Raw genomic sequence first — 17,613 nt, 5'->3', positions numbered from 1 at the left:
CCAACTTTTTCACTCTCTTCTTTCACTTTCATCAAGAGGCTCTTTAGTTCCTCTTCACTTTCTGCCATAAGGGTGGTGTCATCTGCATATCTGAGGTGATTGATATTTCTCCCAGCAATCTTGATTCCAGCTTGTGCTTCTTCCAGCCCAGCGTTTCTCATGAGGTACTCTGCATATAAGTTAAATAAGCAGAGTGACAATATACAGCCTTGATGTACTCCTTCTCCTATTTGGAACCAGTCTGTTGTTCCATGTCCAGTTCTAACTGTTGCTTCCTGACCTGCATACAGGTTTCTCAAGAGGCAGGTCAGGTGGTCTGGTATTCCCATCTCTTTCAGAATCTTCCACAGTTTATTGTGATCCACACAGTCAAAGGCTTTGGGGGTAGAAAAAGTAGAATCAGTCCTTCTGACTCTAATCTCCATGAAATTTCTAGGTACAGAATTGTGAACTGAAGTCCTGAAGTTAGTTCAGAATGACTGGAAGAAATAGTTTGAAATTGGAAAGAAAGTGAAAGTAGCCCAGCCGTGTCCAACTCTTTGCAACCCCATGGACTTTACAGTCCATGGAATTCTCCAGGCCTAGCTGTTTCCTTCTCCAGGGGATTTTCCCAACCCAGGGATTGAACCCAGGTTTTCCACATTGCAGGAAGATTCTTTACCAGCTGAGCCATAAGGGAAGCCCAAGAATACTGGAGTGGGTAGCCTATCTCTTCTCTAGTGGATCTTCCCAACCCAGGGATGAACTGGGGTCTCCTGCATTGCAGGAGGATTCTTTACCAACTGAGCAATGAGGAAAGCCCCAAAAGAGAATGGAGAAGCAATGAAGTTGTTCGGTCGTGTGTGACTCTTTGCAATTTTATGCACTGCAGTTTACCCGGCTCCTCCATCCATGGGGATTTTCCAGGCAAGAGTACTGGAGTGGGTTGCCACTTCCTTCTCCAGGGGATCTTCCTGACCCCGGGATAGAACCTGGGTCTCCCACATAGCAGGCAGATGCTTTACCTTCTGAGCCACCAGGGAAGCCGCCAAATATGGAACACTTCATGAATTTGCATGTCATCCTTGCACAGGGGCCATGCTAATCTTCTCTGTATTGTTCCAGTTTTAGTATATGTGCTACTGAAGCGAGAAGTAAACAAATGCAAGATCAGGCAGGGTCTTGAACCCACAGAGATTTTGAAAACCTGCAGAGTTAACAGCTCACATGATGAATGCCTGCCATAGCAAATATAGCTGACAGGCGGACTGGAGGCAGTAGAAAGGCAATGAATGGTTTTAACAGTAGAGTTAAATAATCACATTTGCTATATAAACTTCTGACTTTGGAAATGAACAAGGTAAGACAAAAGGCAAATATTTGAGTTGGGAGGATTTTATTCTACTCTAAAGGAGACATGATGATAGCCATTTAGAAGTTAAAGTAGATAAGAATTTCACTGATGCAGGTCTTATTTATTGTTATTCTCTTACGTTACACGGGAGAAGGCAATGGCACCCCACTCCAGTACTCTTGCCTGGAAAATCAATGTAGCAATTTTCAATAGCATTTTCCATTTCCATATCTTTCTTCCTTACTTTGCTAAAACTCAGATTCCTCTTGTGGCTGTACTGCATTCACATGCTCTGAGCATGTAGTTTATCTCCAAAGATCCTTCAGTTCACCAATGGGCCAAGTAGGGTACAGCTTTGATTAGTTTAACTCAGTTGTGCAAGTGAGTACTGGGCAGAAGGCTGTATTCAGAAACATTACCATAGAAATTACAAGTCTTGGTGATATATTATGACTTCTAGAAGGCTCACAGAGGATTAACTGGGTGTCATAAATTGAAGGTAGGGTACTTTAACATGACATCAAGTCAGACACCACAGTCCATGGGGTTGCTAAGAGTTGGAGGAGACTCAGCAACTTCACTTTCACTTTTCATTTTCATGCATTGGAGAAGGAAATGGCAACCCACTCCAGTGTTCTTGCCTGGAGAATCCCAGGGACAGGGGAGCCTCGTGGGCTGCCGTCTATGGGGTCACACAGAGTCCGACACGACTGAAGCGACTTAGTAGACATGACTACTGAAAATCAAAAACTTCCCTGGTGGCTTAGATGGTAAAGCATCTGCCTACAATGCAGGAGACCCATGTTCCATCCCTGGGTTGGGAAGATACTCTGGAAAAGGAAATGGCAACCCACTCCACTACTCTTGCCTGGAAAATCCCATGGACGGAGGAGCATGGTAGGCTACAGTCCATGGGGTCGCAAAGAGTAGGACATGACTGAGTGACTTCACTTCTTCACTGAAGATCAAAGGAGGTAAAATATGTGGTCCAAGTATGAAAGCAAGAGAGTCCCCAATTATCATTAGTTCCAGTGATCTACTGGGGAAATCTGTGCTTCCAAGCTTTCAACCAGTATGTGTACTCAGTCACTTCAGTCGTGTCTGACCCTTCGTGACCTTATGGACTGTAGCCCACCAGGCTCCTCTGTCCATGGGATTCTCTAGTTAAGAATACTAGAGTGGGTTGTCACTTACTCTAGGAAATCTTTCCAACCCAGGGATCAAACCCATGTCTCCTGCATCTCCTGCATTGCAGGCAGATTCTTTACTGCTGAGCCACTGGGGAAGCCCTAAACTTTCAACACTAGCCCTATGAAGTTAGAGGATATGGTCCAAAAGGATGAGGGGTCATTGTTTGCCAAGAGATAAAGTGAAAGTCACTCAGTCATGTCCAACTATTTGCAACCCTTGTACTGCAGCCTGCCAGGCTCCTCTGTCCATAGAATTCTCCAGACAAGAATACTGGAATGGGTTGCCATTCCCTTCTCCAGGGGATCTTCCCGACCCAACCCAGGGATTGAACCCAGGTCTCCCACTTTGCAGGCAGATTCTTTACCATCTGAGCCACCAGGGAAGCCCAAGAGATAAAGTAAAGTTTTAATCAACTGCCTACTACAACTTCTACCTGAACATTCTGAATGCCTGGTTTCCAGAGCCTAATAAGGGATAGCAAAACAATTATTCTGGCAGGGATATTCTATGCAGATTAACAGGAGACAGTGATACATTTTTTTTCTTTTAAACACAATGGGAGCAGAGATGAGTATTGGTGAGATCCTTCTTCGCTAACACTTGCTGTTACCTTGCCAAATTATGAATGTCAATGATCGTGTGCAGCAGTCCTGTTGTCCATGAGAAGATTTTCACCACCAGGGTACAGACCCTACAGAAACAAGCATTTAGCTCATAGTGCCAGATTAACAAAATCATGGAAATAAAAGTAAGAGTGAGGAAAATTTAGAATGTATGAATGGAAGAAAAGAAGGTGAGTACCAGTTGTAGCCCTGAGCTCAACTGCAGTGGTGGGGCCTATAGTCTATCTAACTAAATTCCTTCTTCTAAGCTTTGCATAAAAACAATGAAAGAACTGTTTCAAAAATATAGACAGAGAAGTGAATTTATACTATGTAAAGGATGAGCTATGGAAACCGTGGATGTATGCCACCCATATCTCCATTTAAGAGGGAAACTACTGTAAGTAATGTAGTAAACTGCTAGCAGCGTCCTGCTGCTGCACCATGAAATCTGTCATTAATCCTCTTGCCACTATTTCCAGGATGCTCCCAGTCAATAACTGAATGAAAGTACAAGAACTGGTTAATTCATACACATCATGGAACTTCTCTAATTGTTAGTTTGTTTTCGAACTCATTAGGGGTCTTGTTAATATTCTTTCAGTGTCACACTGCAGTTTAAGCCTTTTTCTACTCAATTCGGGCTTCCCTTGTGGCTCAGCTGGTAAAGAATCCACCCGCAATGCAGGAGACCTGGGTTCAATCCCTGGGTTGGGAAGATCCCCTGGAGAAGGGAAAGTCTACCCACTCCAGTATTCTGGCCTGGAGAATTCCATGGACTGTATAGTCGATGGAGTTGCAAAGAATCAGACACAACTGAGTGACTTTCACTTTCTACCCAGTCCTTCTTCCTCACCCCTTTCCCTTTAAAAGTATCAAATTTTATTATGATCTGGAAGTTTTCCTCGCTGATTCCTGCTGCCTTAAATGTAAACAGGCATTTCCCCTAACAAATCTCTTATATTTGCTATTCCATCACAGCATCTGCTTCTTAAAGGACCTAAACTGCTATACAGAGGTACTGCTGCTGCTGCTGCTGCTGCTGCTAAGTCGCTTCAGAGGTACTAGGGCTCTTGATAATAGCCCTACAACTTGAAGAATTGGATCAGGAACTTAAGAAAATCTAAAAAATGTATCGCTGGTAGATAAAAAGAGATAGCCTTCTCTTTATAATATTTGTTGAGTAAGCTTATCCTTATTTAGGATTCAGCTAACCCAATTCCTCCATAAATTTGAAGTGAAAAAGTGTTACTGTATCAACAAATTGTTCACATAACAAAATTAAAATAAAATAGTCAACATATTGCATGATTATTTCAGAATATTTTTCTTCTCAGATATTTTTTTGGGGTAAAATAATGGGGAATTTTCCACTGATAGTATAAAAACATATTAATATGGTCTTCCCCTGACACATCTTAACTGTCCAAGAAAAGAAAAGGCAATGGCATCTTTGGTGGAATGTGTAATTGGATTTCCCCAAACCTGAATTTTTTATTAAACATTTACCTTTTTTCTTGTCATCAGAGTCACTATTTAATGTTTATATAAGTATTCTAAAATGTTTTCTTCTTTTAAAATATTGATATTATAATTAGAAGAAGCACATTTCAGCAACATGCACATAGGCACTAGGAAAATGCAAATCAAGACCATAATAAAAGGCCATTACATCCACCAGGTTGTCTGCAAGTATTGGAGACAAAAGTATTGGAGAGAATCTAGACAAATTGGAATACACGCACATTATAGATGTGACTGTAAAATGGCGCAATAGTTTTAGAAAATTGGTGATTCATCAAAACATTAAGCATAGTCTATTCCCAAGTTAATACTCAAAAGAAATCTGTCCACACAAAGCTTTTACACAAATGCTCACAGGAAAGTTATTCATAATAGGAAAAATTCGAACCAATTAAATATTCATATGTGATAAATGAATAAACAAAATATTATATACTCAAAAATGGGGTACCATTTGACAAATAGAAACAATAGAATACCAATACATGGTACAACATGAACTTTGAAAACATTATGTTGAATGAAAGCAGTCAGTCATGAAAGACCACACATTGCATGATTCAATTTATATAAAAAGTCCAGAATAGAGAAATCTATATACAGACATTAATAGTCAACAAAACTGTGTATTTTGGGTAGCAGGGAGAAGGGTTGAGGTAACAAAGAATGACTGCTGATAAGTATGGGGTTTATTTTTGAGGTGATGAAAGTGTTTTATAATTAGAATGTGGCAATAGGTGCCCTTTCTGAATATATTTTTAAAAACATTGAGTGTACACTTAAATGGGTAAATTACATGATATATGAATTATATATCAGTAAAACCAAAAACTTCAAGAGGAACATATAATTTGAATTAACACTTTTATGCCTACAGGTGAGGTATGTTCTTTAGTCTTCTCTTTGAAAAGTCTTTAACATAAAATTATTTGCTGAATAATTTAGCATATTTCAACCTTTCTTTCACAGTTATTTTTAGCTTAAAATCTTTAAATCTGTCTCACTTGGAGTATTTTGACTAAATATAGTTTTGATCTTTTGTTTAATTTTATATTTTAAATTTCAATTGTTGGAGGATAATTATTTTTATTACAAAGGGTATAATTTAAATGTTCTTATTAAAAATGCATGTTTCCTATCCATTCTTAAAAAAAAAAAGCAGTTGCTTTTTTATTATACTGCTGGGCTTGTTTTGCTCAACCACATACAATTTATCATTATCAAATCAAGTTCTATGTTTTATTAAGTTCACCACAGTCTACTGCTGCTGCTAAGTCGCATCAGTCGTGTCCGACTCTGTGTGACCCCATAGACGGCAGCCCAACAGGCTCCTCTGTCCCTGGGATTCTCCAGGCAAGAATACTGGAGTGGGTTGCCATTTCCTTCTCCAATGCATGCATGCATGCATGCTAAGTCGATTCAGTCGTGTCCGACTCTGTGTGACCCCATAGATGGCAGCCCACCAGGCTCCACCATCCCTGGGATTCTCCAGGCAAGAACACTGGAGTGGGTTGCCATTTCCTTCTCTACCCACAATCTACTAGTGATTTTCAATTATTTCATTATCAAAACCAATGAATCAGGAATGTAGGTGATTATACTAAATATTTATTATGCACATTCTTGGACATAATATTCATTCACAAATTGTTCCCCAATTAATCTTGTTTAAGAGAAGTAATCCATTCACATTTAAGCTATACATAGCAATTGGTGTGACTGTGATCAGGGTTGTTGCTAACTAAAGTTATGCCAATATGAGAATCTTAATAAACTTTAATAGAGCTTGAAAAAGAAATAAGAAATATACATGTCAAATTCTCCAATTACAGTTGTATGTTTGTATATTTATCGGTCAGTTCAGTTCAGTCACTCAGTTGTGTCCGATTATTTGTGGTCCCATGGACTACAGCATGCCAGGCCTCCCTGTCCATCTACAACACCCAGAGTTTACCCAAACTCATGTCCACTGAGTCGGTGATGCCATGCAACCATCTGGTCCTCTGTCGTCCCCTTCTCCTCCTGCCCTCTATCTTTCCCAGCATCATGGTCTTTTCAAATTGAGTCAGCTCTTCACATCAGGCGGCCAAAGTACTGGAGTTTCAGCTTCAACATCAGTCCATCCAATGAACACCCAGGACTGATCTCCTTTAGGATGGACTGACTGGATCTCCTTGCAGTCCAAGGGACTCTTAAGAGTCTTCTCCAACACCACAGTTCAAAAGCATCAATTCTTCAGCACTCAACTTTCTTTAGTGTCCAACTGTCACATTCATACATGACTACTGGAAAAATCATAGCCTGCAGTCACCATCTGCAGTGATTTTGGAGCCCAGAAAAATAAAGTCTGACAATGTTTCCACTTCTTTCCCCATCTATTTGCCATGAAGTCATGGGACCAGATGCCATTATCTTTGTTTTCTGAGTATTGAGCTTTAAGTCAACTTTTTCACTCACCTCTTTCACTTTCATCAAGAGGCCCTTTAGTTCCTCTTCGCTTTCTGCCATAAGGGTGGTGTCATCTGCATATCTGAGGTGATTGATATTTCTCCCAGCAATCTTGATTCCAGCTTGTGTTTCTTCCAGTCCAGTGTTTGTCATGATGTACTCTGCATAGAAGTTAAATAAGCAGGGTGACAATATACAGTCTTGATGGACTCCTTTTCCTATTTGGAACCAGTCTGTTGTTCCATGTCCAGTTCTAACTGTTGCTTCCTGACATGCATACAGGTTCCTCAAGAGGCAGATCAGGTGGTCTGGTATTCCCATCACTTGAAGAATTGTCCACAGTTTATTGTGATCCCCACAGTTAAACGCTTTGGCATAGTCAATAAAGCAGAAGCAGATGTTTTTAGGGAACTCTCTTGCTTTTTGGATGATCCAGCAGATGTTGGTAATTTGATCTCTGGTTCCTCTGCATTTTCTAAAACCAGCTTGAACATCTGGAAGTTCACGGTTCACATATTGCTGAAGCCTGGCTTGGAGAATTTTGAGCATTACTTTACTAGGATGTGAGATGAGTGCAATTGTGCAGTAGTTTGAGCATTCTTTGGCATTGCTTTTCTTTGGAACTGGAATGAAAACTGGCCTTTTCCAGTCCCATGGCCACTGCTGAGTTTTCCAAATTTGCTGGCATATTGAGTGCAACACTTTCACAGCATCATCTTTTAGGATTTGAAATAGCTCAACTGGAATTGCATCACCTCCTCTAGCTTTGCTTGTAGTGATGCTTCCTAAGGCCCACTTGACTTCACATTCCAGGATGTCTGGCTCTAGGTCAGTGATCACACCATCGTGATTATCTGGGTCAAAAAATCTTTTTTGTACAGTTCTGTGTATTCTTGCCACCTCTTCTTAATATCTTCTGCTTCTGTTAGGTCCATACAATTTCTTTCCTTTGTTGAGCCCATCTTTGCATGAAATGTTCCCTTGGCATCTCTAATTTTCTTGAAGAGATCTCTAGTTTTTCCCATTCTACTATTTTCCTCTATTTCTTTGCACTGATCACTGAGGAAGGCTTTCTTATCTCTCCTCGCTATTCTTTGGAACTCTGCATTCAGATGTTTATATCTTTCCTTTTCTCCTTTCCTTTTTACTTCTCTTTTTTTCACAGCTATTTGTAAGGCCTCCTCAGACAGCCATTTTGCTTTTTTGCATTTCTTTTTCTTGGGGATGGTCTTGCTCCCTGTCTCCTGTACAATGTCACAAACCTAGGTCCATAATTCATCAGGTACTCTGTCTATCAGATCTAGTCCCTTAAATCTATTTCTCACTTCCACTGTATAATCATAAGATATTGATTTATCCTTCTATTTAATTAGGTTTTGCTTAATGTATTTAGGGTCTCACGTTTGGTGAATACGCAGTTAAAACCTTTATGGCTTTTCGGTGAGTTGATCATTGTACTAGTGTATATCGACCCTTTTTGTCTCTAGCAATTTTATTTGTTCTGAGGTCTGCTTCTCTGCATGTGTTTCCTTAATATTTGTATGGTATATCTTTTCCCACCATTTTGCTTTGATCTACCTTTGTTATTAAATTTGAAGTGAGTCACATGTACATGGCTTACAGTTTGGTCATATTTTTTTCCTCCATTCTATTTAAGGCAATTGTTGATAATATCAGCTCTTAAACCTATCATTTTATTTGTCTTCTCCTGGTTTCCTCTGCTTGTTTGTCTTTTGTTCCTTTTGTCTTCCCAAGTTACCAACAGTTCTTGTGTTTTTGAACATATCTTTGCATATTTTGCTTATTGGTTGCTCTGGATATTGTAATAGATATATTTATTAGCAGTCTACTGATAAAAACATTTTGAGTAAAGTGTGAAAGCTTTGCTTCCATTTAGGTCCCCTTTTCTGTCTCTACTTTTCATCAATCCTCAGTACTATTTAGGGGAAGTCTTAACCCTCTATGCTCTGCTTGTCCAGGTTGAAACTTGCCCCATGGTCAAATCAAATGATACTACAGTTTGAGGAGAATAACACTCTGAGAAATCGCTGGGTTTTTTTTTTCCCCCTATAAATGTAAAGATATCAAATTTCCAAGAGATTCCAACTACTTTTGACTCAAGAAATATAGTAAGGAAGTGACTAAAATTGTAGAAACAGCAGCTGAAGGAATCCCTAGTTCCCCTAGAGAGCCCATTACAACAGTATCACTTTCAGAGGGTACTAATGGTGCTGAGAGAAGTAGTACTAGTATCATAGTTGAATAGGAAAGAAAAGGAAGTACGGAAATAGTCCTATTAATGTAATTGCTTATCTCAATAAAATAAGGTTTATAGTTTCACAAGTCTACCTCTGCATAAATATTATTCATTTACAAGAAATTAATATTCTTGAATAATTATCCTCAAAATGACTACTATATTTAGCAAGGTATCTTTCATGAAGTGGAGAAAAATTAAGTTGAATTAATGGTTTAAAGATTGCTTATTTTTGTTTCTTTAGTTTTTACTATAGTTTTATGCCCTTCTCTGGGGCTTTCCAGGTAGCACTAGTGTAAGGATCCTGTCTACCAATGTAGGATACGTAAGAGACATGGGTTCAATTCATGGGTTGAGAAGATCTCCTAGAGGAAGGCAAGGGAACTCACTCCAGTGTTCTTGCCTGGAGAATGTCATGGACAGAGGAGCCTTGTGGGCTACAGTCCATGAGGTCACACAGAGTCAAAAATGACTGAAATGACTTAGCACACACACACATACACTCTTCTCTGGGGTCCTGGGTTTTAGTCAAACCATGCACTGCACTACTTAGGGAGAAGGCAACGGCAACCCACTCCAGTACTCTTTCCTGGAAAATCCCATGGATGGAGGAGCCTGGAAGGCTGCAGTCTAAGGGGTCACGAAGAGTCGGACGCTTACTGAGCGAGTTCACTTTCACTTTTCACTTTCATGCATTGGAAAAGGAAATACCAACCCACTCCAGCGTTCTTGCCTGGAGAATCCCAGGGACAGTGGAGCCTGGTGGGCTGCCATCTGTGGGGTCACACAGAGTCGGACACGATTGAAGCGACTTAGCAGCAGCAGCAGTGGGAGCACTAACTTAGAACTTATGATCATTCATTCTCCTCTAAACCCTGCTAAGGCTTTGTTTATTAAACTAAATATATGCCCTGTATTTTTTTTTTATTTCCAATCATGTTTCTTCAGAGAAAACTTAATTCATGAAAGAAAAATTCACTCCACTATTCCAGAGACCTACTGCAGAAACTACCTCCATATTTCTTTTCTGATTTTTAGGTGAAGGGTAATTTGACAGACCATTTGTAAATCACTAAATGAACTGGAAAAGCACATTTCCTTCTAAAAGACATCATTCATACATACATTTATCATTCATTCAGTGAAAATTTATGAATGGCTACTCTACACCAGAGGCTCTTCTCTGTGCTTGTGCCATGCTCAGTTGTGTCTGATTCTTTTCAACCCCATGGACTGTAGCTTGCCAGGCTCCTCTGTCCGGGGAATTTTCCAGGCAAGAATACTGGAGCCAGTTGCCATTCCCTACTCCAGGGGATCTTCCCAACTCAGGGACCAAACTCACATCTCTTGCACTTCCTGCAGGTGGATTCTTTACCAGTGTCAACTGGGAAGCCTGTTTCTCTGTGCTTGGGATTCCTCAATGAGTAAAACATCAAACAAAATTCCTCTCTTTATGATACTTAACCCTACTGAAAGGGACAGACATGAAATAGTAAATACATCTACAAAATAAATTGTATTTATAATAATTTAGTATGATAATGAGAGCCACAGAAAATAGTTGAAATGTTGGAGACTTGCTAAGATTGAATATTAAATATGCCTCACTAAGAAGGTGACACATGAACAATGATTTAAAAGAGGTGAAGTTATAATCTTAGTTGATATGTAGGAAAATAATATTGTAGGCAAAGAATACAGCAAAATCCTTAGTTTTATTGTGTTGTTTGTATCTTTAGAAATTTAAAAGTCCAGAGCAGCTAAAACATTGAGCAAAATGGTGTATGGGACAACCCAGAGGGATGGAATGGGGAAGGAGGTGGGAGGTAGGTTCAGGACGGGGGGACACATGTACACCTGTGGCTAATTCATGTCAATGTATGGCAAAAACCACCACAGTACTATAAAGTAATTCGCCTCCAATTAAAGTAAATAAATTAATTAAAAAAAATGACCCTTGAGACTTCTCTGGTGATCCAGCAGTTAAGACTCCACTTTCTGAAGAGGAGTTAGCTCTTGAGTTGGTAGTCTCACTAAAGTGATTTGCCCTCCCCAATTGTTTGGGTTGGAGAAGGCAATGGCAACCCACTCCAGTACTCTTGCCTGGAAAATCCCACGGGCGGAGGAGCCTAGTGGGCTGTAGTCCATGGGGTCATGAAGAGTTGGACATGACTGAGCAACTTCACTTTCACTTTTCACTTTCAATTGTTTGGGTATCACTGAATCCTTTAAGGATTTGAATGTAACAAAAAGGTAGAGGAAGGAACAATTCCTTCCTCTACCTTTTGCTGAGATGGGCCATTGTTCTTCTGCTCTTGGTGTCTTGGTTCCCAGGGCTTAGGACCTGAACTGGAATGTATTCCATCAGATCTCATGCTTCTCAGACCTTTAGACTCCTACTGAATCACACCACCATCTCCTAGGTCTCCAGCAGACACCAGATGACGGGACTTCTCAGCTTCCATAATTTTATGAGACAATTTAAACAATTCCTTATAATAAATATCTTCACACACATTTAATTGGTTCTGTTTCCCTACAGAACCCTCACTAGTACAGGGGCATATCATTACTGGATCTTGAGGACCATTATTTGCTTCTATTCTAATTGAAATAGGAGACACAGTGGGATTTTGAACATAGAATGACATAATTTAAATTTACAATAGTCATCCTTGCTTTTTAAGAAAGGACTATTAGGAAACAAAGGAAAAAAAAAAATAGAAAGACCTGTTGGGAGTTTATTAAAGTAAACTGTAATTATCTAACAGAAAGAGAATTGCATGTGAGAGGTGGATGTTAGTGATGGAGTACACAAGATGAGATTTTGGATACACTACAAAGGTAGAACCATTAGCATTTTTTTATAACCCGCATGTCAAGTGTTAGAAAAAGAGATGAGTAAAGGTAACACCAGGTATCTAGGTCTGAAGAACTGGAGGGAGTGAATTAACCCCTCATAGAGAAGGGACTCTTGCCTGGAAAACCCCATGGACGGAGGAGCCTGGTAGGCTGCAGTCCATGGGGTCGCTAAGAGTCGGACACGACTGAGCAACTTCACTTTCACTTTTCACTTTCATGCATTGGAGAAGGAAATGGCAACCCACTCCAGTGTTCTTGCCTGGAGAATCCCAGGGACGGGGGACCCTGGTGGACTACCGTCCGTGGGGTCGCACAGGGTCGGACACGACTGAAGCGACTTAGCAGCAGCAGCAGCAGAGAAGGGAAGGCAAATGAAAAATATTTTTATAAAAGATTACTAAAACATCAGGAATACTGCAGCTCATGCAGATATACAGAATTGGGTTCCTTTTTAATATGCAAGCTGCATGTGTACTTAAGAGGGAGGAAAAATGTTAATGCCTTAAAATTCCTCCCCTATCACTGTTTTAGGAAACCATTTCACTCTTTGGCTATCTATGCTTCCATGGCTTATGGGGAAAATTCAAAAATTAATTTGACTGAACTTCTCAATATTGTGGATTGGACTAAAGTAACTCAAAATTTTAGATGACCTCCCTACTTTTTTAGATAGATCACCTTATAATTCCTATAGAGTACTGGAAGTGGTTATAACTTTTCTGACAGGGTCCTAATTTTTTAAGTGAACAGTATCTGCTAAAAAGAACATTCAAAAGAGTATCATCTTTACACAGGAGGCTGGAAGCAATGGTTGATCACTAACTGCTATTTGATATTACATTTGCTTGGGCAGCACTCGCCAAATTTCACAGCATCCATCCATATGAAATGATGCTACAGGTACTCCTAACTGCAATAAATTACAGAGAATGTAGGAGAATCTATATATAACTTGGAAACTTAATAACAGTTTTTTCCCATACCATATGACTATAATAAATGTGAAGTGTTTAAATAACTATTAAAACAAAATTTATATATGTCCAAATAAAACCTTTTCAAATTTATGTTTATTTGCTTCCATTAAAATTTTTATATCAACTATTATGTTTGAATTAGATTCACACAATTATTTTTCTAGGCTTTTTGTTAATAGTCTCCTGAATACCTTGAGAATCATCCTTGATGAGAGACATCTTTTGTCTCATAACATGTTATAAAAGGTTTAAAGCTGTTTACAGCCATGCTAATATGTGTGATATAATTTATATTTAAGGACTTACAGTTCATTCCTTCTTTCATGGGCAATTATGTTATCAGTGTTTCTTGTATTAATTATAAAAGTTATAATATGAAACATTTAAAAACGATAGTGAAGCTCTAATTTTCAGATACATACACTTTAGTTAGAATACCATGTAACAATTTGGCAAATGGAGAGAAACAGCTGGTATAAATGGCTACAGTATATAACTGCTGCTTGCAATTCACCTACCAGATGTCTAGCCTAGCCCCATTGCTTCCAAATCCAGCATCTTGGCTAGTGTATTATGTTCTTTGGGAACTTGCAATAAAACGCCCTACAGCAGTGAAGTCAGGCTTTGGTCCACTCTGGGCTGTGGCACACCCTCCAGCTGTTTGCCAAGATAGATATTCAAGTGGTACATTTTGTATTTAAAAGCCAGGTACTGGAGCATAAGACATTGTTCATCATTCTTGCTGTCTGGCTGCTCTTTACCTTTGTTGTTCAGGTAACCAATCAAGTGGCTGCACACAATGCTGGTAGAGGCTAGGAGCAAAGAATCTAGGAGCTTCAGAAACTCTAGGTTCTGTTCAGATGCTACACACACACACACACACACATATCAAAGTCTCTCCACATCTGTAAATGATTCATTAATCAGTAGTGTGGCACAGCACAAAATGAGATTTCAGTTAGAGACTAAACCCATGTGCATTTCTGAAATTGTTGTCTCATTTTCCTTACATATGAAATCTTACTGTGGCTTTAAAAGAATCAAATGTAGTATATATACCAGGTAAGGGTAGCATTTTAAAATCTGGTAATACCTATAACAAATATTAAAGCATGAGCTGGGAGAAAACACACACACACATTGTAGAAATTTAATGAATGCATGTATATATCTATATTTTAAAATAAAATTATAGCTCACAGAAAAAATTAAGTGACCATCATAATTTTATTGATTATAATGTTGTAAGTACTTTTAATGTGTATGTTTGAATAAAATTTGATACATATATATACTCCTATGAAACCATCACCACCAACCAATCAAAGATATGTAAAAGGAATATTGGCAAGGATTTAGAGTAACTCAAACTCAAATGCACTGCAGTGAGGATTTTGAGTGGCACAATCACTTTGGAAAACTATTTGGTGAATCTTAAAATACTATATTATACAAAAACTAAATTATAAAACCTAGCCACTAAACTCCTTGATATTTACCCAAGATAAATGAAAGCATAAGTCTATTTAAAAAAAAAATACTTGTTTGCAATGTTTATACAAGATTCATTTGGAATAATCCAAAACTGGAAACAAACCAAAGGTCAATCAACAGGTAAAGGACTAAATAATGGCAAAATGATAAAATGAAAACATAGCAATAAAAAGGAATAAACTAGTGACACATACAGCCACACAAATATATCACATAACAAGTATGTTGAGTGAAATAAGCCAGAAAAAAAATACTGTATTAATTTTTTTTAATAAAATTCCTAAAAATACAGCCTAATCGCTAGTGATAAAAAGCAAAACAATATATCTCTGGGACAGAAAAAAAAAAAGGTAGAGGATATTTAAAACGAACATGAAGAAATTTTGAGGTGACTTTATGGGTATTTGCTTGATTATGGTGAGAGTTTTATGGATGTATACATATGCCACAACTTGTTAAGATATACACTTCAAATATGTCATATTTTCTTGTGTCAATAAACCTTTAAAAAGTATGCTCTGGAAGAAAAAATAAATTTTTTTTCAGTAATGCCAAAGGAGAACAATGATGATGGGAATACCCCATGAAAACAAAGGTAAAAACTGGAAGAAAAAGTTAGACGTTGGAAAGTGTCCAAAACATAACAGAAGCTTGATGACAGCTTAATTTTGAAAAACAAATGTAACTGGATAGGGCATTTATTGAATGCTTGTGGCTTACCTGCTTGAGAGTAACACTCAACTGTTTCCAAAGTCAACAGAAACAGTGGTAGAAAAAGCTACAGTCATACATATTAAAGGTAGCAGATTAGAATTCTGCATTTGGAAGTAAGTATGAAAAGCTATGCAGAAACCCTGGCTGGGAGATAATCCCAGAAAGTGTGAAAATAAAATTAGAGTATTTGTCATTGCTTTTCAGTCACTAGGTCATGTCCCAGTCATTGTGACCCTATGGATAGCAGCACACCAGACTTCTCTATCCTTCAATATCACCCAGAGTTTGCTCAAATGCATGTTCATTGAGTAATGATGTCCTTTGCTGCAACCCTTTCCTTTTGCCTTCAATCATTCCCAGAATCAGAGTCTTTTCCAATGAATTGGCTATTTCCATCAGGTGACAGAAGTACTGAAGATTTAGCTTCAGCATCAGTCATCCCATTTAATATCTAGGAATTATTTCCTTTAGGACTGACTGGTTTGATCTCCTTGCAGTCCAAAGGACTCTCAAGAGTCTTCTCCAGCATCACAGTTCCGGACTCAGCCTTCTTCATGGTCCAACTCTCGTATCTGTACCTGACTACTGAAAAGAACCATAGCTTTGACTATATAGACATTTGTCAGCAAAGTGATTTCTCTGCTTTTTAATATGTTGTCTAGGTTGGTCATAGTTTTTCTTCCAAAGAGCAAGTGTCTTTTAATCTCATGGCTTCAGTCCCCATCTGCAACGATTTTGGAGTCCCCAAAATAAACTCTCTTACTGTTTCCATTGTGTCCCATCGATTTGCTATGAGGTAAGGGACTGGATGCCATGATTTAGTTTTCTGAATGTGGAGTTTTAAGCCAACTTTTCACTCTTCTCTTTCACTTTCATCAAGAGGCTCTTTAGTTCTTCTTCACTTTCTGCCATGAAGGTGGTGTCATCTGCATATCTGAGGTTATTAATATTTCTCTCAGCAATCTTTTTTCCAGCTTGTGTTTCATCCAGCTCAGCAATTTGCATAATGTACTCTGTATATAAGTTAAATAAGCAAGGTGACAATATACAGCCTTGATGTACTCCTTTGCCTGATTTGGAACCAGTCTGCTGTTCTTTGTTCAGTTTTAACTGTTGCTTCCTGACTTGCATACAGATTTCTCAGGAGGCAGGAAAGGTGGTATAGTATTCCCATCTCTTTAAGAATTTTCCACAGTTTGTTGTGATCCACACAATCGAAGGCTTTGGCATAGTCAATAAAGCAGAAATAGATGTTTTGCTGGAACTCTCTTGCTTTTTCGATGATCCAGTGGATGTTGGCAATTTGCTCTCTGGTTCCTCTGACTTCTCTAAATCCCACTTGAACATCTGGAAATTCATGGTTCACATACTGTTGAAGCCTGGCTTGGGGAATTTTGAGCATTACTTTACTAGCATGTGAGATGAGTGCAATTGTGTGGTAGTTTGAGCATTCTTTAGCATTGCCTTTATTTGGGATTGGAATGAAACTGACCTTTTCCAGTCCTGTAGCCACTGCTGAGTTTTCCAAATTTGCTGGCGTATTGAGTAAAGCACTTTCATTGCATCATCTTTCAGGATTTGAAACAGCTCAGCTGGAATTCCATCACCTCCACTAGGTTTATTTGTAGTGATGCCTCCTAAGGCCCACTTGACTGCATTCTATGATGTCTGACTCTAGGTGAGTGATCACACCACTGTGGTTATCTGGGTCGTGATGTTCTTTTTTGTATAGTTCTCTGTATTCTTGCCTCCTCTTCTTAATATCTTCTGCTTCTGTTAGGTCTATACCATTTCTGTCCTCTATTGTGCCCATCTTTGCATGAAATGTTCCCTTGGTATCTCTAATTTTCTTGAAGAGATTTCTAGCCTTTCCCATTCTTTGTTTTCCTAGCTTTTTCTGCATTGAGCACTGAGGAAGCCTTTCTTATCTCTTCTTGCTATTCTTTGGAACTCTGTATTCAGATGGGTATATCTTTCGTTTTCTCCTTTGCCTTTAGATTCTTTTCCTTTCTCAGCTATTTGTAAGACCTCCTCAGACAACCATTTTTCCCTTTTGCATTTCTTTTTCTTGGGGATGGTCTTGATCACTGCCTCCTGTACAATATCACGAACCTCTGTCCATAGTTCTTCAGGCGCTCTATCAGACCTAATCCCTTGAATCTATTTGTCATTGCCAGAGACTATATATAGCCTATGAGATGAGTGCAATTT

The 17,613-nt window shown here is 38.8% G+C and overlaps 1 non-coding gene across 1 annotated transcript; it reads right to left on the bottom strand.

Moving 5' to 3' along the window:
- Nucleotides 1-1,027: 1,027 nt before the first annotated feature.
- On the bottom strand, nt 1,028-1,130 carry LOC112449649 (U6 spliceosomal RNA). Its single transcript, XR_003038247.1, has one exon. It is a non-coding gene; the product is annotated as a U6 spliceosomal RNA (small nuclear RNA).
- Between the last annotated feature and the right edge of the window lie 16,483 nt (nt 1,131-17,613).

Source organism: Bos taurus, chromosome 14 (genome assembly GCF_002263795.3).
Source record: "Bos taurus isolate L1 Dominette 01449 registration number 42190680 breed Hereford chromosome 14, ARS-UCD2.0, whole genome shotgun sequence".
Lineage (NCBI taxonomy): Eukaryota > Metazoa > Chordata > Mammalia > Artiodactyla > Bovidae > Bos > Bos taurus.
The sequence above is the reverse complement of the archived record's forward strand: the minus strand, read 5'-3'. Positions and strand labels throughout refer to the sequence as shown.